General features: G+C 42.3%; 1 long non-coding RNA gene across 1 annotated transcript; it reads left to right on the top strand.

The window, feature by feature from the left end:
* Positions 1-21,311: 21,311 nt before the first annotated feature.
* Positions 21,312-24,235, top strand: LOC147217781 (uncharacterized). The gene is made up of 3 exons (XR_015108885.1): positions 21,312-21,343; positions 21,457-21,536; positions 24,198-24,235. It is a non-coding gene; the product is annotated as an uncharacterized LOC147217781 (long non-coding RNA).
* Positions 24,236-25,203: the final 968 nt, after the last annotated feature.

Genomic DNA, 25,203 nt, shown 5'->3' with positions numbered 1-25,203 from the left:
CGAGTTTAAGATGAGCAATGCAGTCTTCACTTCCAGTCTCGATAATAAATTGCGTTGGTTTTACTTTTTCGTCTTCTCACTTTATCTCCGCCGTCTCCCCGTCCTTAAAATGGTTTTATTTATTCATCGAGTTGCCGAAGGTGATTTGTATTTGTCAGCTTTCCGGCGCCCCCTTTTTGGAAAAATGGATTTGCTTTTGTCTGAGTCTTGCCAGTAAGTGCGCCTGTTCTTTAATGCTGTTTCATAATCGCGCCGCCTCATTCAACCCCGGTGTCTCCCAGGGAGTGTGTCACACACCGAGGAGTACACAATATGTGTCAGATGTTTGGAGTAGGTAATAAATCGGCCCTCCAGGAACCACTGACTCCGCGTGGCTCTTTTCAAGAATGAAAAACAAAAAAGACGCCGAGATAGCCGCGGTCCCTCCGCCTCCATCAGGTTTGGAAAACTCACCCCAGACTTTGTTTGACGTCTCCAAATTCTGGGAAAAATGGATTCCCTACCCGTTAACCGCCAGCATCAACCCGAGGCAGAAGTCATTCATTACGGGACAGCCAATAGAGCACAGATGGGATGCATCCATCACACTTGTTGCTGCGCTTCGAGCAGGTTACGTAACGGGGACGGTGCAAACGTGATGTGCATACGTTGAATTTATCTCAGGTTCTAGGACGGGTGATTGGATGCACATGTCGCGGCTTTGAATGCGATCATAAATAAGTCAACGTTTTCACTTCAGATAGGGTTTGCTTTACGACAACTGTAATGGACTGTTAAACCTCCGCCGCTCTCCAGTTTCTCTCCGGTGTCGGAACATTTCACACCCTGTGAATCTTCTGCCTGGAGAGTCCCACGGCACGTCTGTGATTACCCGAGCGCTACCTGACATTTATCTGAGGAGGGTCTTCATCATTTGGACATGTCAGATCAGAGCTGAAGGATAAGCGATCTCAAACACATAATCAATCAATCAATCAATATGGTGCCGTCCCTTCCCTCACCAATTACTCCAGGTTCTTGTCAGGCCCTTGGTACTCCATTTCACAGCTTGAAGACCAAATCTGGTCAATCGGTCTGCTTGAACGGTTTCATGCAACATCAACAAGCCAAATATTGTAGAAAATTGAAATATAGCCGAGTGTAAATCCAAGCGTCGTATTGTTTAGAGGTTTGTACGCGATACTGATTTTGTTGGTTCATCTACACAGCACTAGAAATGACAAGATGGGAGCCAAACCTCTGGAGAGCGATCACCTGACGTGTTACTACAACTTCCCGTCTCATCAGCAGCGGGACGGTGTTTGCTGAGATCTTGTTCTGGAATATCCTGTTTATAAAACCACAAACATCAAAAAGCAGCAGTGAGTCTACGTCCCCTTCGGCGGGCCTGTCAGCCTGCTCACGATGAGCTGGCCAAACAGAAAGATGAGACTATCAAATGCATCTGCTCTTGTCCAAAATCAGCCCGATTTAGATGTTATATTTTTATTTCTCATTTCATTTTCTCACTCTCTGCTGCGACATGGACTTTCTTGATGATCGAACCAGAGAGCCGTCAAATCTCAATTTAAACATTTTATAGGTTTTACCTGTGATTATTTACTTATTCTTATTCGTACTGGATTCTCAAAAGTGACCCAACGTCCTTCCATACCCTCCCTGATGGAGAAGGTTACATTAATTGAAATATATTGAAAAGCCGTGGGACGAGTCGTCCGCTAAAAAATAAGGCAGAGACCGAGAACATGTGTTTCCTCTCCTCTCACACAGCGGTTACATAAGTCCAGACAAGTGATAATAAAAAAATTCCAGCTTGATTTTCCCCAATAATTTCAAATCACTTGAAATAGCAGCTCTCTTATAGTTGGCAAGGATACGCGACGATAATGATGCAGAGACACGTGGGCTCTAAAGCGGCCCGTGTTCTGAAACCCGAATCGAATCGATCCCCGATTTATTCAGGTGCCCGTTAGCTTCGAAGAGATGCTCCCCAATCATATATGTGATTTCCCGATCGCTCTCATTGGCTCAGAGAAAAGCCTTTCATTGTTGCTTCACAACTGACTGCCAAATTATGTAACTTGATTAATAAGTAGGCGGTGTGTGTGTTTGTTGTGGGGGGGGCACAATCTTTCCGGTCAGTCTCGCTCTAGAGAAGGAGAGGCCCGGTGCTGGGAACCGGACATTTGGTTGCTTTGCAGTGCGACCAGTCATGCACGGCTGGATGATTTCTGCCTGGAGGAATTTGGACGGGGTTCTCCGGACAGCCGGGGGGAAATTCGAAATTCTGTAAACCCGGAATGTTCTACCTGTTGCTTAGAGCTCAAGCCGGCGGCTACGATTCCTCTCGTAAAGCGCGGGCCGACGGTTCACAACGGTGAGGCTTTTAAATGACGAATAAAGCGAAAAACACGTCAGTCCCTGCTGTTTTCTTTCTTTTCACGAGGCTGAAATGAGAACAGGAGGTTGTCCATTACGCAGAACAGCTGAGTTAGCGGTGGGTTCAAATGCTTTGTGGTGATAAACAGCATCATTGGTTACAGCCTGTAGACGCTCTTGATTAAATTATTGTTACTATTGGATACAGAACCCGCTTTGCGACAACATTTGCCCGGGTAAACATTCATTGGTGATGTAGTTATTGAAGACTATCCTTTTAAACAAATATTGCCAGCTCCCGCATGGTAAATACACGCCAGCGCCAGGTCTGTGTCATTATAATGGGGCCTCATTTGGCTAAATGAAATTAGCATCCAAGGTATTGGGAATATCTTTTCCCATGTTACTGATGTCAGCGGGTAAATCTGCATTTACGTTGGCACCGGTTGCTTGTGCCAAGACAAATGTCAGTCCCATTGCCCGGATCCCAGCCTGTGGTGAGTTTATAAACTTTGAAAACCCCCAGTCTACTTGCACAGTGTTACTATGGGCGCTCTGGGAAATGTTTGGTTCCCAGACAAAAAAGCACCCCGAGACAGGTTTTTCTGAGCTCGTTCGTGGCCTTTCAGGAAATTGGATCCGCTCTCTGTTACGCAGTCCGTTACTTTTTATCTTCTTCCACACACGCCGACGTTCCCCCGGACCTGCTGGGGATGAGTGAACGCGCGGGGCAATTGCCGGGGGACGTAAATGCCAGGTTTCCGCCTCGAGGCGCCTTATGGCGACATACATTTACACAAGAGGTCCAGACAGCTGTGAGTTCATACTGTGTTTAGCGCAAGCAACGACCTGTCATCCCGAAGGAATGTTTCTGTAGGTTTATCTGGACTTGGTGTGACGCGCGCTGTTTCTCCTTCGGAAAGCCGGGCAATATGTTATCGTGGCGTAAAACAAACCAGAAGGGCTTCTTATTTCCATTCTGTAATTCATAGTCACTAATTATGATAGTGGGAGGATGGTTGTATTTACAAGCGCGGTTCTATTTAAAATCAGGTTGAGACGACCAGTCTGCGGGGGAGAAGACAGAACAACATTTTTGTTCTCGTTTCCAAGAACCATAAATTATGTTTTGGGAGCGGCGGTTGAATTTTGACGTCTGACTTCACCGGCTTACTCACCGGTTGTGGCATTGTCTCTCTGGACCGAGTAGCGAGCAATAACAGCGGATCAGACCGCTGACACGAGCGTGAATCCTGACAGGTCTGCTGACGCGCGTTCATTTCCGAAGGCCCGGAGACTTTCCTGGAACCCGCGTTTTGTCACCGAGTGAAAAGCAAACTCGCCGCTGCCCATCCAGAGAACCGCACCTGTCTTAAAAACCATCGACACGGTGGATTGGGCGACCCAAACGGAGCCCTCACGCGGTCCTCGTATATCCGACGCCCTTTCGAGCGAACGATATAATTCCTGTTGTCGTGCTGCCGGTTGGCTGTGCCGATTAGGAAAGAAGCCCGGGGCACAGGGTTTGCTAAGCCCAGAAACCATCTGGGCACCTACCACGCAAAACGTTGTGGATCGGGACTGTTATGACTGGCTGCTGGACGTGTAAATGGAGAGACACAAAAGATCCCCCGCTCTCCAGTTTCCACCTCTCAGAGCCCGCCGTCATGACTGGCATATTTCATTTTGCCAAACACACCAAAAAGCGGGGACAAACTCTCACACGACTGTTTTGAATAATTAAAAATGAAAACTGGCAGAAACGTGTCGCCGTGCCATCGGCTACCACCGTGCGAACATTTGAAATGTTAAATGCTGTTTGTATTTCCAAGAACTCCAGCGAGCGGCGGCCAGTTTCAGGAAACGGGAGTGTTGGCAGTCGTGGCAGTCGCGTGGTGCGTGTTTTTGAAGACACACATACATTATCATGTTATGAAAAATAGTCACCCCAAAAATCCATCGTCAGTTCCGGTCCAATTGTCTAAATACTGAGAAACCCCGCTGGAATGGGACGCCCTTAATTTCCCCCACCTGTCTGCTTCAGGCCCCCGAACGCACCGCCGTTACAGAGGCCAGCGTCAGGAATTGAACCAAACTGTGTCGTCTTTCTGGATATTTTCAAACAACGACGGCTGTCAAAACCCACCTTGATCTGCAGGCTGTACGAATATTCATTAAATGTGAACATATTCCCTTTCTGCTGCGTTTGTTTATGCTTGTAACTGTCCTACAACTGCGGAAGCAGGGATATTTTGTAAATCATCTGCGATCAACGGAGCAGACACTGCGCCTCTATGTGGAATAAGATCTGGGAATCAAAAACTACTTTTAAAAAAACAAGCCTCTTGAGGGAGATGACAAATTATTCCACAGGGAAGAAATGTACCAAGCCCTGCAGATCAGTTAACCGGACAGGACCAGGCACAAATCTCCAAACATTTGGTTGAAAAAGTAAAACATTGTCCGAGCTATTATCACACGGGCCGTCACTATGGAGATCCCGACTGTACCGTCCAAATTTGGTAGAAATCAGTCTTTTCCACTCTGGAACTCCATGAAGCGCTCCTGGCTTTTGGACTCGCCAGTCCATTGATTGTTGGTTTGTTTGTACATGACACATCTTCATTTGTTTGAATCAATATTTCACAGTTTGTTGACATTTTTGTGGAAGTAATGGCTGATCTCTTGCCATGTCTCACCTTCTCAGATTTATTAAGAATAGAAAATAGCAAAAAAAAGTGCCAATTAGTCTTTCAATCGGTCATTATCGATGTGCATATTTGCATTTCAGGTCACGGGGGTGCCAGTTGATCACAGACCCACATATAGAAACAAACAACCATTCACCCTCTCATTTGCATGTCAAACATTCAACAATTTAACCTCCAATTTTAGGCAATTTCAGGGTCTCCAATGAACCCCCGGCTTGTTTTGGACTGCGGGAGGTAACCAGAGAACTCTGAGGAAACCCCAAAGATCTCCCACAGGGAGAAAGTGCAAACTCTACATAGAATGGCCTCCTGCTGGAATCGAACCAGGGACCTTCTTGCTGCAAGGCGGGAGAGTCACTGTGCCACAGCGCCACCTGCCTACTACTCTCATATCTACATCCATATTTGGTTTGAACTCAGTGGGTAGAGCCAAAGGCAAACTTCTCGACGCCGCTTGTCCGAGACCGACATTTTTTCGCTTCACAAACGTCCCCCTACAAACGTTCACAAACTATATCTCTTACTTTGTCCTCCCGTTTTCCCTTTCCTGGTCCCCTAAGGCTGTGAGCTTTTCATAAAAGTGCATAACTTTAATTTAGCGATGGCAACCCCATTGCTTTTGTGGCTTCTGCTGTCCTTGATCTGATCTACGAGCGGACCATCGATCATTCCCCTGCTCCTTTCAAGCCGGACGAGTCTCAAAAGCCGTTATGTAACACGGGGAGAGAGAGAGAGAGGCAGAAATTGATCGAGAGCGACATTGCTTCATCCAAATAACATATTGCTATATTTCCTCCAAAATATTTTCTGCATATTTTCATCCAGGAATAATTTACGTGATAGCGAATACTTGTGTGTTCCCTTTTCTTCAACAGTAAACAGCAGCCTTCTTAATGGCTACCTCCGCTAGTTTGGAGGCAAGTCATTTATAACCGGTTACAACGAAAACAACTTTGTTGAAACGCGACCAGAAGTACAGTTACAAACTGACGTTTATTCGTATTTACAAAAAACACGTCCAATCCGAAAACAGTAGTAATGAAACTAAAATGGTTTCACCGCATGAAACCGTGGCTGTACGAGCGTTTGAAGATGAGACCGAGGGAATGACTCATCCTGACAGGCTAAGCTCCCCGATGGTCCCGAGCCCCCAGGCCTGCTTGGAAAAACATCTGATTGACAGATTCGATTTGGCCGTGTGGAAAGTTTTACTTCAAACCAAAGACAAATTATCAAGTTCAGTGTGAGAAACTGATGGTGTGCGGAAAACACTCCCTCGTGCTCGGAGGGATCTATACCACGTTATTCCCCCCCGAGGAAAACGTTTCTTTATTTGGAATGGCTTCGGTGCATGGAGCCGCTCGCACGTTCGGTTTTGTTTTAGCGTGTGTTTGCTTCAGAATTCGCTCAAAGTGCGCGTGATGTGCTGATGCTTGCATGGATAAATCTAATTAGAACTGTAGTGTTTCAAAGTCCGCAGAATAAAAAAGTAATTTGACGAAGGCCAAGTGGCCAATCAGTTCCGTGAATCCCTCCTAAAACTATTTAAGCTGTTTTGTAAATGCGAACAACTCCACTCCAACCAAGTGAAGTAAATAAGTAAAAGAAAAGAAAATGCAACATTCACATCGGGGGAATTCACATCGTAGAATCACAGAAGGCTCACCAAGAACGGAGAAGCCCGAAACCGATGTTGTTTATTCTCTTCTATGCGTCGTGGGAGCCAAACCCAGCTGGCGTTGGGCGAGAGATGGGGTTTGCCCTGGACCGGGTCGCCGGAGGAGCACAGGGCCACACATAGAGACACACACAACCCTCTCACATTCACACACTCGCCACCACCGGAGAGTCCGCTGTATGATTTTGGTCTGTGGGACAGAACCGGAGAACCCGGGCAGGCGACGTACTGTACAAACACAACACACATTTAACACATCTGAATTATGCATCGCTAAAAATACAAAGCCTCGGTAAAATTCGATATTCTACGTCCTGTCGACAGTTTTACGATGCTCTATTCCTCCAGTCTTGCTTGCAGCCTGAGAGCATTTCGGTGACATGTAGCTTCCCGCTTTATAACGCCTATCCTGCTGGTTACTTTCACTTCAATTATTGTAATAATCAATAAGCGCACAGGAGAAAATGGGCTTTAATTCAAGGACCATAACAAATAAAACACAAATTTAATCCTCGATCACTGTTTGAGGAATGCTCATTGCCATGTTTGTCCATTTCCTAACCGCCAATCCTTTCACTGTGTGCCTTGGTAATTGTGGAATATGATAAAAACTCAACTGTGAGGGGTTGCGTTGAGGTCTTGTCTCACTGGAGGGTCTTTTGCTGTGTAACCAGGTGCTCTCGCGGCCGGGACACCCTTCATTGTGGTGGGCTGCGGCCTGAAGATGCGTTACATCTCACCCCGTCGGACATTCTTGAACTGAATTGCAAAAATGTCAAAGTTTTTCATGAGTCGGCGTTTCTATTCATTCTAACCAACCGGGCCTGGAGGTCGATTAGTGGGCACCATTGCCAAAAGGCTTTTCCCTTTTTACGCTAAAGTCGTTTTTTTTCCTTCATTCCATGAAACTCTATCATCACGAAGCTTATGAATACACGGGAGGACGCATGACCAGGATGGACATATTAAATCGCTTTGATTATTGATCACTTTTTCTTCTTATAGAGTTTAAATGCAAGCATCCTGTGTGTGATTACACAGGTGGATGCTTTTGATATGCTATTTGAGGTATATTGTGAGGCGTGTAAACGATAAATAATGGGGATTAAAAATGAGTTTGAAGCGGAAAATGAAACATGTTTTTGAAAAATATTGCTCTCACTGAGTTGTGTGCGTGCACGCACACAAGCACACGCGCGCATGCCCACAAATAATAGCGCCTTAGATCAAATGGCGCTGTGGTATCCAGGGTCACGCGTCCAGAAATACTTTTCTCTATGTTGGGGCCAGATGGGAAGAGCCCAGATCCAGAGCCTAGTAAAATACAATCTGCCCAAACCAGAGACTCGGACATCTCATAAAAGGATAGTTTAAAGGATGTTCAAGTGCTTAAATTGAACATAAGGGTGGCCTTTTGAACCGCTTTTGTAGCTTTGGTAAGAATTGTTTTATAGCTCCAGTTTACAGTTTTCCCCAGCAGCAGTCTCCCTTGAATGGTAACAGATTCGGCACAGACTCCATGTTACTACACGCTGTAATGGGAATAGAATTACACGTCCCTTTTTTTTTTTTTTTTTTTTTTCTTTTGCAAATAAAATGAACCGATTTCACGGTTGAATTCACAAATTTATTCTTCAAGCGAGTGATACGACCAACAAATCTCATCCAATTATCATGCCCGGTATGTTTGATTTTCTAAATGTTTTTGTTTTTTCCTGGAGTAATTCAATTACTTTAACCGTGCAATCTAAAGTGCTTATTCCCCCGATTGAAATTCAGCCCACCACAAGAGCAGTCCTCTCTGCACGGCTATATTTAGGCCGGGCTGGTTTTTCTCATCACCGATACACAACACGGAGACGTATACTCGACTATCTGAGGGGAGAGCAAAAACATTTGGATCATATACTTCACTCCTTCGAGTGGAGGGAAAGAAACAAAGGATGCATTTTTTTTACCTGGAGCAAAGTGCTGGCGGTTTCGGTTTGAAAAAAAATGCATTTCCTGAAGCACTGGTGGTATCTAAGTGGACTGGTGCAGCATTTTTGAAAGGTGCAATACTAACCTTTAGATCACAAATATACACAAATATATTCCTTTGTACATCACACCTGCGTTGTCACGGGGGATTTAGGGTCATTTCTGATGTTCACCAGATGGTCTGGTTGAAGCAGTTGGATCTGTCCTCTCACAGCTGCGTTTGAGAGACTGACAACGGGCTGGGGTGTTGTAGGGAAAAACCTGTGAGACTTTATAGACCATCATTTCTGTCCCGCTGAGACAGAGCAGCCACCTTATAAATGCTTTAAAAATTAGGCAAATTATTCCTGATTTATTTCCTTTTGTATGACAGTGTGTGACATTATTTGAATTAAAAAAAAACACCACTTAGTCACATCTAAATTATTGTTTGATTTGGGTACAAAATTAAGATGATTCAAAATCATAATTAATGATGATACTGTATCACTGTACATATATCTACATATATATATATATATATATATATATATATATATATATATATATATATATATATACATAAGTATAAAGAAATGTAAAAAATGCAAAGAATATCATCAACAGCCATAAAACTTTTGCCAATCTAGAATTAGCTAATCAACAGGATAAAACACATTTCATACAGAATGTTTTGGTCAGAACCTTAGATATTCTCAAGTGGTAAGTGGGCCACTTGTTCATAAAACATGATGTAGATTAAGACCATTATTCTCCTGTTTTATTTATTTTTTCGAGTATTGTCTACTGTTCAATTGTGTCCCTCGGCGGTCACAAAACTGAAGGTTCACAAGTTGAATACAGTTGTAGAGAATGGCTGCATCAAACTGTGATTTTAATAACCTCTGATGTGATGATGTCACTGTTTCCTCACTGTTTCCCCAAAGCTTTCCCAAACAAACATAATCAAATAAAACTGCTGTAAAGCTCAGCCCTTCAGCAAAGAGAATCGAACATGTCCGCAGCCAGCGTGTAACCGATTATACAATATTTATATGTGCGCAGGCTTCCAAGCTCCACAGTGTTTGGCAGTCTCATTGTTCAATAACACACACGGCAGACAGCTGCCCGCTGATGCAGAACAGTGAACTAATATGAGACTTTGCATATAGTTGTCTAATACAACAGTGTCAACGCAGACCGGGTTGCCCCTCTGTACTGATTTCTCCCAGAAAGATTTTGTTAACATTACATCACAGGGTGAAAATTATATGTTTACTACCCCGCTCTCTTTCCTGTGAGATAACTGTCATTATATAGTCCCGTTTGGATGTCAAAGTAGCCCATGCTGATGAGCGCTTTGGCAATATTAGCCACACATTAAAACAAATGGTTTATTTCATTTTCCAGGCTGATTTGGGTGAAATAAGGATTTTGCTGTCATAGAAATGATGAAGTGACACGCAAATTCACCAGCCAGTCCTGCAGCAGTGTTCCGAGCACAGGGTTTTTGTTCCAAGGCCATACAAACTGGGAGAGTACAAGGATGAATGCTCACACTTTCAGTCCCTCTCATTCTCAGACATTAGAACACATCTATCATTTATGCTATCTTTATCTATATCTTTTGTCTCCATCTGTTTTTTTTTTTTTTTAACTTTCATAATAATTAAGTCACCTTCTTAAGGTAATTATCCAATTCATATTTTGGATAAATCAACTCCTTCTTCAACATATGGCAGAGGTTTTTGTGTTTTCTAAAAAACTAATGGGACTGGTGTGACGCAAGCGTCTGCAATGTGCACCTTAAGCACCACTCTCAAAAACAAACTGCGGCAAAGAAGAAGAGGAAGGGCGGCACGGACGACATGGAGAATGATGTTGCCACAGCATTCATGTTCATGTTTCTTTTTCCCTGCACTGCTTCGCCGTGTGAAAAACCGTTAGCTAAGTCTGTATTTATTTTGGCCAAAATGTGCATGTTCGGCCACGAACCTTGGAATGCCCTCTCCGTCATAGCGGGCCAGAGCCTGGACCTCTTCGTTGGCCTGTTTCTCGCAGGTTCTGTCCAATTTGTGGCATGAACAGCAGGATCAGTAACCACAATAGTTTTTAAGAATGGCCAACGCAGGCTGCAAGAAGTATCTGATAATGTGCGTGGCTTATGGGTTCCTATGGAGCCATAAAAAGAAGCTGCCTGGGACTAGTAGCTCAAATGGTTACTCTGCTGTCAGAATGAAAAGAAGACATGGCTTAGTTCCCGATAAGGTTCATAGAACCGCAAACTCCATTGTGAAAGGGGCTGATATTTTTAATGATCTGCCTTGCATACTTAGTTTCTTGTTCTATTTTGTTCTGCTGCCTAGGGATCCTCATTCTGAAAAAACCTTGATGTAGCCTTTGCTGTTGCTGCGGTTTCCCACAAAAGACTCCCGACCCACCATAACCATTGATCTGCTCTGCAGGTGGGTATTTGTCCTGTTATACAGAAAAAAAAGAAAAGGAAGTTTAGGGATGGAACTGGATCAAAACGATGGAAATGAACAGCTGCATTACCGGATGACACTTCCTGTGTGTTTCGGATTAAAAGGCCGCCTCGCAAAACAAAACTGTTTATAAGATTTTTTTTTTCGATGAATTGTAGGAACATGTTGGAAAAAACATTTTTGGAGTCCCTCTACCACAGATACCCCCCCCCCCCCCCCCCCCCCACTCACACACACACACACACAAAACTGCACATGTTCTGAGAATAGCACTCCCCAGATTTGACACTGTTTAATTCGGTTGATTTATCACAATAATATTGTGATGTGTTGAGGGTTTTTCTCTTTCTTTATTTGAAAACTCTTTGTCCTTATTTGACTCGAAGCACAGTCTGATGGGTTGAAATCTTCCGCTGTATTACATTTTTTCAACTTTTGATTTTCTAACATGAAGTAGGGAGATAATTACTGTTGTTGGCGTATCCTTGGTCTCAGTTACCTCTGCTGAACTCTATTCAGCCTTTTCTTTCCCCAATCACTGTTCTCTCGACTCTGCATGACAGATAAATAGACCTCCGCCAGAGCAAAGGGCTAAAAAAGGAAACTACACACACAGCAGGATCCCCGTTGAACCTCTTAAAAGTGACAAACAGTGAAACCCGAGTATGACTAGGAGCCTGTTTTCAACTAACACTTGTTTGACTGAAAAAGCCCCTTTAATTGTTTGGAGTGGATGAGAGACAAGTGGTGGATGAGTAAGCATGTTGTGTTCTGGGATCTGAGGAGAGACCTCAGTTGGGTACAAAGTCATTACGCATTGGACAGGACGCTCTTGTTTTCTCTCTTCGTTCCGAACCAAGCCCTTATATTTTACAGCCAAACCTTTGACGCATGGGGAAGATATTTCGATTCGAAAAGACAAATTAACCATCCTTTGTAACATTACGCTGACACTCATTCTGAAGCCCTAAAGTTTTCATCAGCACCAGGAAGCTTGAACATGACGAATGTTTTTCAAAGACATGGCTTTGCCTCAAATGTCACATCACGCTGTGTTTTTGTAATCTCACAGAGGGAGCTTTTCCAAAACTAAAATATGTTTACATAGCGAATGCCCATTATGCACACTTCTTCAGCCGTGTTTTTGAATATGTCTCATTTATGATTTATTTTCAGTTCTTCTGTACTTCATGAAGGGTTTGAGGGCACATCATAGGATTAGCTCTTCCTAACATAGGTCGGTATGCATTATACCTGTTTATCTGTTGTGAATAATGATGTTCCCCAGTGTTGAGTTCCCGGGCCAGAAGGAACCATGGACGTCTGGCACCATGTGATGCTAAGTGTGCTGTACTGTTGTATCATGCGGGGAATTCTGAGGAATTACTACATAAATTATTCTTGTATTCAATCGTTTTGGTCGTGCTTTGATAGCTTGGTGGATCTGGAATCATAGCTGTAATGATTGATGGTTGCAGGATTCCGGGCGCTATGCCGTGCAGGTTGCAGCCATCCCCTCGATGAACGCTATTGCTCCCCTGCAAAGTTGGCGCAGAGCAAAGTCATTGTCAGCCTTCTGTGGGCAGCTTTAGGGCCGGTACTGAGAGAAACGTGCTTGAAAATATCAGCGGGTTTAAATGAGCAGGATGAGTGAAGGTCAGCTTAACTTGTGAACCAGAGCTAAAAGTTATTCTGAGCAGACAAAGACAAAGCATTGGAAAGTGTCTACGGATGCACCCGAGGCCCGGGGTTAGGTCCCCTCATTCGCTTGACACTAATAACGTGGAAAAAAAACAAAGTACAAATAGAAAAGCAGTCATTAAGTTCTGTGTTTGGCTTCGGAACGCTTAATGAGAATGTAAATATCAGATCAGAAACCGCTAACTGCCACCTCAAACAAACCATTTGGTGGAGCATGACGTGAAAACCATCAGCTGTGAAAAGGAGCCCAGTACTCCAGCCTCAGAAAAGACATCCATCTGTTTTCTGAAGATCTGCAGAAGGATTCCCTGTCGCCAACAGAGCAGCAGCACTGGTGAAGAAGATTCTGTATTTCCCCTCTTTTGAATCCATAGCCTGCAGAAGACGCAGATGGAGATGCTGGTTTGAGGCGGAAGAACCAATGGTCGTTGCCACTTTGGCGCTGGTGTTGCTTGTTTGGACCCGGTCTATGTCCTCAAGTATCCACCCTGGTAGCCTTCGCTGTTTTGCTAAGCTCTTCTGCTGCCGCCGTCCCTACGGCAACAGCAATCCGGCATTTTTCCTCAGCGCACATCTCCCGCTGTTTACCTCTGCCGCGGGCCTGGAAGGTCTCACTGCTTCCTCTGTGGCCCCCTCTCCTCTCCAAATGAGCCACCTGTTCTGAAGCTGGTACTTTGACGTTGTCTTCATCCCCTTATCACCAATACTCAGGTAAGCGGGACAAGTCTCTGCCTCACACGACATCATCCATAGCAGATCCACAACCCTTGTTATTGGTGACGCTCATGTTAAATATGTCTGTTCCCAGTCGATCAGGTGGCCAAAGGTGCGAAGTCAGCATCACAGTTGCATTTCATCTTCCGAAGGCATTGCCTTGCAAAGCGAGTTGTTATGCTACTTAGTTGAGTGACTGAAATGCGATGTTGGAACGTTGAACCTGCGGCGGGTGACATAAACAAGCTTCTCAAGGTGTCCCTCTCACCTTTAACTCCTCAATTCCTCTTCGGGTCCCACTTCCATGTCTAGCCATTGCAGATACTGCTTTACTAAGGCTGTTTTGATATTCACTTTTCATCCCTGATGCTCTCCAGATGCCACAAGAGTCTTCAAATCAGCTTGACTACTATGTCCTTGGTTGGCTGTCCAATCCAAGCTGACCATTTCTGTTCATCTCTTAAAACTAACTTTGCTGCTATTCCCTGCCCATCGAAGTCACTCTAAAAAGATAAAGTGTGTTTGTACTGTCTCAGTTCATTATTTTCATGAGCGCCACTAAAAGCCATCGACCTCAGAAAGTGCCCGGTCTTTAAAAACTCGATGTTGTCCTCATGGGCAGGGATGGCAGTAACAATAATCCAAAGATTTATTGTTGTGATTTTGTTGCTGTAATCATTGTGTCTCACAAGAAAATTCAAGGAACCGTTTACGATGTTTCCTTGAAATCATCTCGGAGCAATCCATCCTACAGCTTGCTTCAAGAGATGATCATAGCGCCGATTTAGCTGTCATGAGTATGAAGTGATCTCACTGGTCTAGATAATGAACATTGTGCAGATGCAGCACTGGACCAAACCAAAGAGTTTGATAAAGTCCGCCATTCTTCCTCGATTATGGCTTTGGTAGGGATGCTTGTAGATGGTTCCTGAGTCTGCAGACATTGAGGCTGTCGGGGAACTGAGCCTTGAATCTGGCCTGTCATGCAGAGAACCGGCTAACTGGCGGAGCGGAGAAAAACATTCATACCTATTCTTATGATATGACTGATGTTGATTGTTGATGGTTGTGCATGGGGGGTGTAGGAAAAATAAAGGAGACATGATGGAGGAAGGAGAGAGATTTGCCACATCACCAGTGACCACCGCAGAGACTGGAATTTATGGTGCTGTTGAGCTAAACTGGATCCTACTGCATTGTCCTCTATATAAATTCTCATGAATTAGATGTACAGCATGACTCACAGACTGGCTTACGATACACCCTTTGGTGACTATGAAAAATCATCACTTAATTTGTTCCTTGCAGGGCTCCCACAGCAGAGCCGCTTTTCGGTTTCCAATCCAAGTGCTTGGAGTCCGGGGCCCAGTATTTGCTGAAATGGTTTATATTGTAATGTTCTTAACGGTGCTCTCAGTTTGGGATAATTGCCTGACATCAAAAGTGGTTGACTTTGTCTGGGATAAGCCCTTAATATCAGGCCAGGGAGCGTTGTCTCTTCCTTCAAGGCCACGTTAATACGTACACAGAAGCGGGGAATGGACAAAAGCACACGGATTAATCTGACCTTTCCATTCATTTTTATTACACACTTCAAGCCATGCACTTCTAAAAAAATGCAGTCATAGTGTTCAGATCTGTCTTTCATTGAGGCTCTACTTTTTTCTTTTAAATACAAAGAGTGTCTGTGCTTAGCAAACCTGTGGTTTTCATTGTTCACAGCTGATCCCTTTCAGTTTTCCAGTTCTTTCATTGTGACGTAATCCTGCGCTTGTCTTTGTACATTGGCAGTTTTTTGCCCTTATTGACGCTGGTGTCCTGGGGCGGTAGTGTGTTAATCATGCAGTCGTGCCAGAATTTTGGTGTAACCTAGTATTTTGAATCACGCGGGGGATTTTCGCATTTCGGTGGGTTGTGAGGCAAGCAGTCGGCACAAAACTGAACTCCAGCTCATTCAGGGTGAGCTTTGCTTGAATCACACAAAACAAGACAATTGTTCCTGTTTCCTCATTTCCTTTTGGCCACTTACAAACCAGTGGTAATCCATGAAGTTTGGTGCTGATTTGAAAGAGTAGGCTGCTGATGCTAGACAGAAGTTTTGGCATTTGAGAAGCCAAATTTTGGTAAATCTAGACATTAGGGCCACTGTGTTTTAAGCTAAATGAAGCTTAAAATTACATTTCGCAAATTTGCCGCAATAGATCCCACACACTGTCCCTTTAAGGGGAATTTGTCTTCTCTCTGTAAATGAACGGATTATATGTGACAATGTGGTTCGGATAAGTGCAAGCCACATTATATATAAACTGTCAAAAACATGTAAACTTCACAAAAACCCTTCACCAGTCCCTTATGCTGGACCCCTTAGCGTGATGGGATTATATAATGTTACTTAAGTTCTTTAAACATTTGGTTACAGTTTACTCATCTGATAGGGTACAGCCTGACCTTGTCTCCATTAGAGAAAAGTGCCTTTAATTTAAGTAACTTGCTTTATATACAGTAGCTTTAAAATTGAAATTAGCTCAGAACATAAGGATGAACAACAAATTGAGTTTGGGCCATATCTTCTGTTGCGCATTTCATTTCTAGATGCTTGACGATTGAATGAGAAATGCATTTGTTTCCTAATTCCTTTTATGATGGAGGGTAAGACAGACAACTGAACAAACTCCAGATAGAAAAAAGGCATTCAATGTGATTCAGGAATTCAGTTTTCCCTTCAAGTTTCCATTAACTGCTGCCCCTGCGAGACCCTCCCTGTCACCGTAGGATTTATTCACTTGTAAAAGTGGACACTCTCCACGCCGACGTTCCCTGATTTATGTAAAAGTTGAAGATTTATTGTGTTTATTGATTTCCCTCATAAACGTGTTCCGAACAAAATTTCCCAAGAGAACGGGTCACTCCGTCTAAATACATCACTGCCGTTCTGATATGAAACAAATATTTCTCAGATGAGTTACTTTAATGGCCCGTGTGTGTTGTCGTCTCGATCTGACCACTTTGACCTACCTACATGGTGAAAAGAGGTGAAATTTGACATATGACATGCCAAACCACAGCATCAAGCATCAGGTGAAGGTTTATTTGCAAAGGAAAGTAATCCTTGCTTCGAGCCCTGAGTACATGGTGAGAAGGCTTTGAGCATCCCCTGATGGCGAGTATTCCGCATTGCACTCCAAGCTCAGAACCAGCGGTGGCATGTGAATGAGGTCAGAATTTAGCCTTGAATACTGTGGAATGTTGACCTGTCGGCATGAATTTCCAATTCCAATCTAATATTTATTTGCACCGTTATAACAGGCTGGAACTCAAAAATGTTTCATTTATCTTGAATTCTTTGGAATTATTCTTAATGAGGCCAGAGGTATGTATCAACATGTGTGTGAGCAGTTGGATGTGCATAATCCCATGTCCATATGTCTATGCTTGTGTATATATATTTTTTATATATATATTTATGCTTGCTTATATATAAATATATACATACACACACACACATATATATACACACACAAGTCATATATATATATATCATATATATATATATATATATATATTTCTTGATGTGGATGGATATCTCCGATAGGTCGGTGTCACCTGGGTAACATCAACATGTCTGTGTGGGTAAAAAGTGAACCACATGGAAGAGCCAGACATCTGGACTGAAAATTAGTGGCATGTTGAATGAAGTAATTCATTTCGAGAGTTAGCGAACATAATTCCTGCAACAAAAAAAAAACCACTTCCTGAACTGAAGAAGCCTCTCAGATGAGGGGTGAAACATCTTCAAGTGAAGAAATTCTAGTAAACATTCTAGAAATGCTAGTAAACATGTATAATGTCTAAGAGGCTAACAGGATAAGCTCAAGAAAACCAAGCAATAAGGAGATAGAGATTACAAGTTTATTCTTTTTGAAATCTTCTTGTCGTCTCACCCCTCATCCAAGAGTTTTTATTAGTTTGAGGTCATATTGGGTGGATCAGTGATTGGCACCTCCACCTCGAGGAGGGTCTCAGGTTCCGTTCTGAGATGGGGCTTTCTGTTTGGAGTCTTCATGTTCTCCCTGATTCTGCAAATATCCAGAATGTCCATTGGATTTGTCTCACCGTGTGAATGAGAGAGTGAATGGTTCTATGTCAATATGTGGCCCCGAGATCAATCTGCGACCGGTGCAAGGTGAAACTGTGAACTGTTTCGCTCTAAGGGGAAAACACACCACATTTAATGTGTGTCTTCTATTTGTGTTCAAGTCAGAACAAATGCTTTCAGTTACTATTGACATTTGAGGTCAGCTTGAGTGAAGACAGCGCAAGCTGCGTTGTTTTCACTCTAAAGTGCGGGTTCTGGATGGAAACTCTCGGCCTACTTGCAGCTGAGGTCTCGGCATCTCTCCATGGAATTAGTTTGGCCATGTATTCCGTCTGGAATATCCAACTTAACCTAAAAAAAAAAATGTTAGAAAAAAAGTGCCCTCACCCTAACATCCATGACATTATTTTTGGTTGCTATTTTTGCCTTGTGGAAACACATCTACAAGACAGGACAGAACAATGAACTGTCGGGTGGTAACACCCCCTTTGCCTCCAGGCGGAGTGGAAGAACATTCAAGCGTAAAATAGCCTGTATTTTCCCCTTGAAGTCAAATTACTACAACTATCAAGTTGAATAGAATCTATGGATATTTCACTTTCAGTGTCCCTCAAAGTGAGAATTTTAATCACCCAATTAACCATAACCACAAAACCAAACTGAAAATGCATATAAAAGGTATAAAAATAACCTTTAGAGGCCTTTTTTCCCTCATAAAAAATGAAATTTATCAGATTTATAAATAAAGAACAGAGGTCTCGGGACAGTGCATTTTTATTGCAAACACTCACTCCTTCTTAGAGAAAAGGTTTCCATCATTCAGCATTTCTCCCATGGTTTTTATTGCTTGGAAAAAACAACTGGCTAAAAAATAGTGACTGCTTCTCAAATATCTACAATTTTATTTCTAATGAACTACAAAAAGAATACACGATGAAAGGATGCATGAATGAACATCTTTTCTGGATAGAGTCTCCAAACTGCCTCTTCTGGTTCTTTCTGTACTAACTGCTTCTTGCATGCAGCGTGACTGTCAGGGAATTCACCATATTTTGATTATATAATATTGGAAATACAATTATTTTTTGGGATAGTCTCATGGTAAAGCAATGCAAAATAAAGTCAGAAAAAAAAAAGTCATGTTCTTCCACCTCAGATTCTGATCAGAGACTCACATCTCCATCTCTGCACCTCATAGGAAAAAAAATGTCATCACCTGCCCAGGAACACAAAGATAGAATTTGTTTTTTACAAAGAAAACCTTAATGCAGCTTTTGTCCGAGGCAGAGAACTGCATGATATGATCAGGCCAGCGGGAGCTCATATCTACCCCGGTTAGAATGGTGCCATTACCAGGTCTTATTTTTTTGTTGTCTTTTGTTGAACAGAGTGTTTTCTGCAGGGCTACATGCGCGCACACACACACACGCACGCAGACACACACACAGGTGCAGATCCAATCAAATATCCCTTCAAAATGTTTTTCGGTATTTAATTCTCTTCTAATCCTGTCATCTGCCGGGAGACCTCACAACTCGCTCCTTCGTAGACTCTGAAGACTACACTGTCGCAGGAAACCAAAGTCGGCGGGGCCTGCTGTTCACTGTGGGCTCAGATGATGTAATGAGGAGGTGGCTGTGGGATGTGGTTACATGCTAGCCAGGGGGGGGTTAGGTGGAGATGAGGAATATGATTGTTCTGGCACGCACGCGGCAGTAAAAGCTTAAAGCACGACAAGACAGGAAGTGGATATAAAGTCCGACGACTGTATGCATGTATTTAATTTCTTTCAATGTATATCTTTGTCATTGTACATTACAATGTCTGCGCTTAACTGTAGAGCTAATTGTGCAATTTAACAGGTGGTGATGAGACAGCAGTCTTTTCTTAGGCTTAACTGAACACACCTTAAAGCAAGAGCCTCTTCAGATTTTTATGGCGGCATCGTACCCGGTTCTGGCCTTCTCCAAACGGCCTCCAGAAATACACTCCCTGACTGGCCTGTGGAAGTGTGTTCATCTTGGCTGGGTATGAGTTTAAAATTGACAGCCTTGGTAGCGGCTGGATACCGGCCTCCGCTACACGTACGGACAGAGCACCCACTTTCTTCTCCTTGGCTCAGTGGCTGATGCAGTCTCATTCAGAACAGCTGGATATTCAATAGAAACCTCCATCAGAGAGGATTTCTGGCAGCCTCTGAAATGACTCCTGCACTTCCCTTAATGTTATTTATGTATTTATTTTTGCTCACCTTGCCTGCAAATATTTTCGTTAAAGACCCACTCCTCGCCTCCACACTGCAGCTGCTTATAATGCTAATGTTTGCAATGAGAAAAATCTATTTTAGGGAACCTCTAAGCCTCAGGTCTCTAACTTTTCTTGATCCAACTGTCTGTCCCTCTAACTGAAGTGTACAGACATGTAATGTTCTTTGAAATTAATTGACCGGGTTGATTGGATATGAGGGATTCTGAGAGTAATGCACTGTAAATGCAAAACATTGTACCGTTTTAGTCAGGGAAACACCCGGGTGACGGTAAAAAGTCTGTTTAATGAGCAATAGCTGTTGTTGGTCATAGCCTCGCCACACAAGCCTGCAATACAACAAACTATTCCCACTCAATTCCAGGTAAAAAAAATAATTGCAACCCAAACCACACCCACATAATTCCCAGCAACCCCCAAATCACGCAGAAAACAAGCATCAAGATAAACCCATACATTCGTGACTCGCTACAGTATTTAACTCCGAGGGTGAAAGCAAATTAATACCTCTATCTTGAGAAAATAATTGGTGCCAGAAAGAACCAGAAAAGGACAAGAAAGTAATCTATTATGGCTTTTTATTTTTTTTTCTATGGCTTATCTAATCTTTCTTCACTTCCAACATTGTTGTTTTTTATGAAAAAAGAGAAGCACTGAAAAAAGGAATAAATTAAAGAGAAAAACCTTCAGGTGAACTTCTGCTGCAAACCGGCCCCCCTCTGTGTGGGATTACAACACAAAGAGGCATAGTAGATTCTCCCTGGTGGTAAAGATTCGTGGAGGAGGCGCCATCCCATTTTTGATGACCCTCTCGGCGCAGGTCATTAGAAAAAGAGCAATCTAGGAGGCTTCAGACTGATCCCAATAGGGCGCCGTAAAGTCCGCCAAAGCAAGGCGGTATAACCGAATAATCACTCGGCAACCATTCGGGAGCGCATTAATGAAAACAGAGATGTCTCTGAGTCTGTCCCGCAGACATAATCCTGCATGACAAAGTCTGAATGTTCCGTGGACCGTCAGTTATACCTGGAGTCAACAGTTTTTACCCCCAAAGGTCAGGCATAAAAGGATTTACTGTCAGGAGTCCCGAGAGCTGATTTAACTGGTTGTCTCTGCAATAGCTTGGGATGCTGGAAGTGAAACTACAGTGTGTTATGCAAAACCGGGCAAAATATTGAAGTAAATATCTCATTTAACCCCCGCTGGACTTTGACAGGGTTGCGCGCTGTATCTTTTCCAGAAAGCTGTAGAGCAAATATTTGTTCTCGCTCAACCTTGTTAATTTTTCCATGTGAAAAGACTATTCACCGCCTGTCTCATCACATGGTTCTCCCTAATTATCCACCGAGAGAAAGTGAGATGAGGTCTAAAACGAAAGATACGGCCAATGATAGAAACCGTATGTCGGCTCCTTGAAGAGTAAAAGCATTTTCTCTGACCCTGTCTTTTCTTTTTTTCTGACTGCAGCTTTGAAACACTTCTCACAGCCTGCAACCTCCGCGCCGAATCCCTTTGGCTCTCGTGAACCTGAAAAAAATGAACAGCGAGTGAGTAAACATGGTTGATATACTCAGTCAGTCGCTGTAGAACAACAGCAGTACTATAGAATTTGTCAGAACAGGTGAAAAGGGCAAAGGCTTAACAAATCCAACCTGACATGGGGGGCTTCAGCCATACTTTACCACTGATTCTGACTCATAAGTCACTGTAAAAACATATTTCTTTTTGTCGCTAAGTGAACCTCTTCAGTGGTATGGTTCATTATAGAATAGACAAGGACCAAAAACAAACATAAATAACCTACAATTTCCTGGTTTTACTCCTGCTCCAGGTTCGTCACAGAGAGGTTCTTGTCAGATGTCTGGATATATAATAATACAAATGCATTAATCCTCTTTCATTCATGAAGGTTCCCCAGTGAGCATGTTTGTTTATTCTTTATTCTTGAGAAGAAACATCTTTCAGCTTGAACACCTTGAGGCATCATGGTGTTTACTAGTGGCCCCATCAGAAGATATGAAACAGTGCTGTTTACGTCAGTGCTCCTTGGCAGAGTGAATGGTGCTGAAAGGTTCTTGTTAAATCTTCCATTTACAAGATAATAAGCACGGCTATTTGATTTGAAAGAGAAGTTGAAAAAAAAAAGCTATTTAACAGCGCTGGAGGAGAAGTTAGGATGGCTAACAAGTTATTAGGGCTGTAACAGGATCCGAATGATCCTTCGTGGAGGCACGGAAAGTACAGTTTTTTTTTTTCTAACCCACAGTTTGTCGTTATTTCTCCGGAAAGGAAAATGGAAAGTACACTATGAGCATATTAAAGCACAAGCTCTTTCCTCTGAAAAGAAATACACTTAAACCTTTAAGCCTCGCGTTAACGAGTTCCAGCGGGGGGAAAAAAAAAGAATTAACTAGAGCTTTGAGAATTCCCGTGTGACATTGAACACGTCTCAGCGGGCTGGATGTCAATCAGCCAATCGGTCAGGGTGACCTGGGTGAGACACAACGCTGTGATTGGCCGAGACTCCCGACAGGATGCGGAAACGGAAGTAACACGACAGTGTTAGCCTGCGTCCTTAATACAAAATAATATGCCTCAAATATTATTGTACAGTAAAATGATACATGTACACAATTTCTCACCACACAGTACAATAATGTGGAACAAAAGATATGTGCTGCATCGCGACAAATCTCTATTTTACAGTGAATGCTTTGAGAAAGGTATATGGTGTATAATTGACTTGATGGATGACAATGGTAGTCTTAGATAATGAAAAATTCTGTACCTAACACAGCATTAATCCTCACATATTAGAGATCTTAAAGTTACATATTGCACTACCTCGACAATTTGTATTCCTGACCAAAAATAAAATGATGCACCAAACCATACAACCACAATTACCCCCACTCTCACTCCAGGGAATCTCAATTCTGGACAGAAAATGCAGCAACTGCTTTATTAGAAAATATTTTACAGAAAATTTATTCCCTGGTGATCAAAAAAAAAAAAAAATTTTTAGATACATTTGATAAGTAATCGATTGCCACGCTACGATCTGACTCTACCCATACCCCCCAAGGCAAAAGAGACCCATTTCAAAATTATGAATGACATCTACCCATCTAAGGAATTATTGAGGGTGTGCTTTAATATTGAAGATAATATTTGTACATTTTGTGAAGGCAACATTGAAACCACAGACCATAATATTTTTCTCACGCGAAAAAGTACAGGACTTGTGGGCTAAAACTCAAAGATAGATTAAAGACAAATTTCCAACGTCACCAGTTTCTTTCTCAAGAGATGATATAAGATTTGATTTGCTTTTCAGCAACAAAAGAGAGGGACTCTGTGTCAATATTATTTCAGATATTTTATTTCATTTTTGTGTCAAAGTTCTTTATACGAAAAAACAGAATGCAAAAGTGTTCCCCCCAATTTTACGTACTTTATAAACAATTTTGAATTATATAAAAAATCCTTAAAACTCCAAAAAAACAAAAAATATACAATTTGATGTCTGAGATTCCTTGTGAACCACCAAGTTTAATACAGACTATATTCCCCTTGCAATTTATTTAGTTTTTTCTTTTTCTGTCTTTTTTGTTTATCCACTTAGTTATTTATTTATTTTCCTTTATTTTATTTTTCTTCTAGCATTAAAAAAAACAAGAATGAATAAATAAAAGGCTATTGGAACAGAAACTTTTTCATAAATATAAACACACACACACACACACACACACACACACACACTTGTGTACTTATGTATACATACAAACATATATTTATTTATATGTTTAAATATACTTTATATATATATATATATATATATATATATTTTATTTAGTTCCCTTTTTTTTCTTCTTTTCCGCTCGACTTTTTCCTTCAGGGGTCACCACAATGGATCAACCTTCTTCATCTTATCCTATCCTCCTCTCTCACACCAATTAACTTCATATCCTCTCTCACTACATCCATAAATCTTCTCTTTGGTCTTCCTCCTGACCTCCTGCTTGGCAGCTCAAATTCCAAAAGAATTTATATTTACATATATTTGTAAGAGACATAAATATAATTCTTTGTAATGGAAACCTTTGCAGAGACGGATAAAACTTGGCAGCAAAGTGTTTGCAATGACCTTTACAATCTTTGGAGCAGAAGTGATAAATGGAAATGTAACTACTCTATCTGACCACTAGGAGAGCACAGGTCTCTTGAGGATTGCTGCTGGTTGTGACAGACAGGAAGAGGAAACTCCCGATTGGATCAGAAGGGTCAGAGGTTAGTGGAGAGTCTAAATCTGTAACACTGCTTCAGCTTATCATACATCGGGCGTTGTGTTCCCCATCTATGTTGCTGTAAAGTGCACCCCGGTAATGTCTGATCGCAGCAAAACCGTCTCTTAAAAGCAGCTTTTCGCGCAGCCGCCCGGCGATATTCATGAAAATTGCATACCACGTTTAGGAAGATGAAGCTGTCGGAGATTACAATCTAAAAGGGAAAATAATTGCCCGTGGTCATAGATCAGTTAGATTAAATTAAGAGATTAGAATACATTTGCCTTGCAGTTATGTGGAAATGAAAAGATTTCAGTCTGTGAAGCTTCCCCCTTTGCCAATAAACGGTCAAGCATATTCAACTCATGGACCTAATTACAATGACAGCTGAGCAGAAATACAAAATGATGCTGTGCTGAAAAGATTAGTCAAACCATAGAAAAAAATGAATAAGCTCTTCCTACTATTAAATAATTATTTCAATGATTGTAAAGCAAGAGTGGCAAAATTTATTTCTGAAGAGTTACTGCTTATCTTTGCTTTACAGAATGTAGTAGTGGTAATTGAGTGACATCTGTGGGAAACCCCCCCCCCCCCCCACCCACAGATAAAATCATAAATTTCAATTGAACAAGAAAACAGGAAAAAGAAAACAAAAGACACATATTTCTATCTTTATTTGCTTTCTTAGGACTACAGTTTTGTTTTCGTTGTATTTGTTTCAATTTTCTAGCAGGTAGAGTTGGGGCGTCTTGAGAGCAGCATGTTCTAGTCCCAGGATACTTCCTGTGGGGCTCACGATCCTTTCAACCATTTCCACTCAGTTATGCCTTTTATGCAAAACTCGAAATTTTGATGTTTTCCAAATTACCCATTCGATACATCACAGTTCTCGGAAGAGAGAGACAGCTGGTGGATGATGTTACGG

The sequence above is a fragment of the Fistularia commersonii genome, chromosome 27, assembly GCF_037954325.1.
Source record: "Fistularia commersonii isolate RoL2024-O1a breed Wild chromosome 27, RoL_Fcom_v1.0, whole genome shotgun sequence".
Classification (NCBI taxonomy): Eukaryota; Metazoa; Chordata; class Actinopteri; order Syngnathiformes; family Fistulariidae; genus Fistularia; species Fistularia commersonii.
Note: the sequence above shows the minus strand (reverse complement) of the source record. Positions and strands in the feature narration are given on the sequence as shown.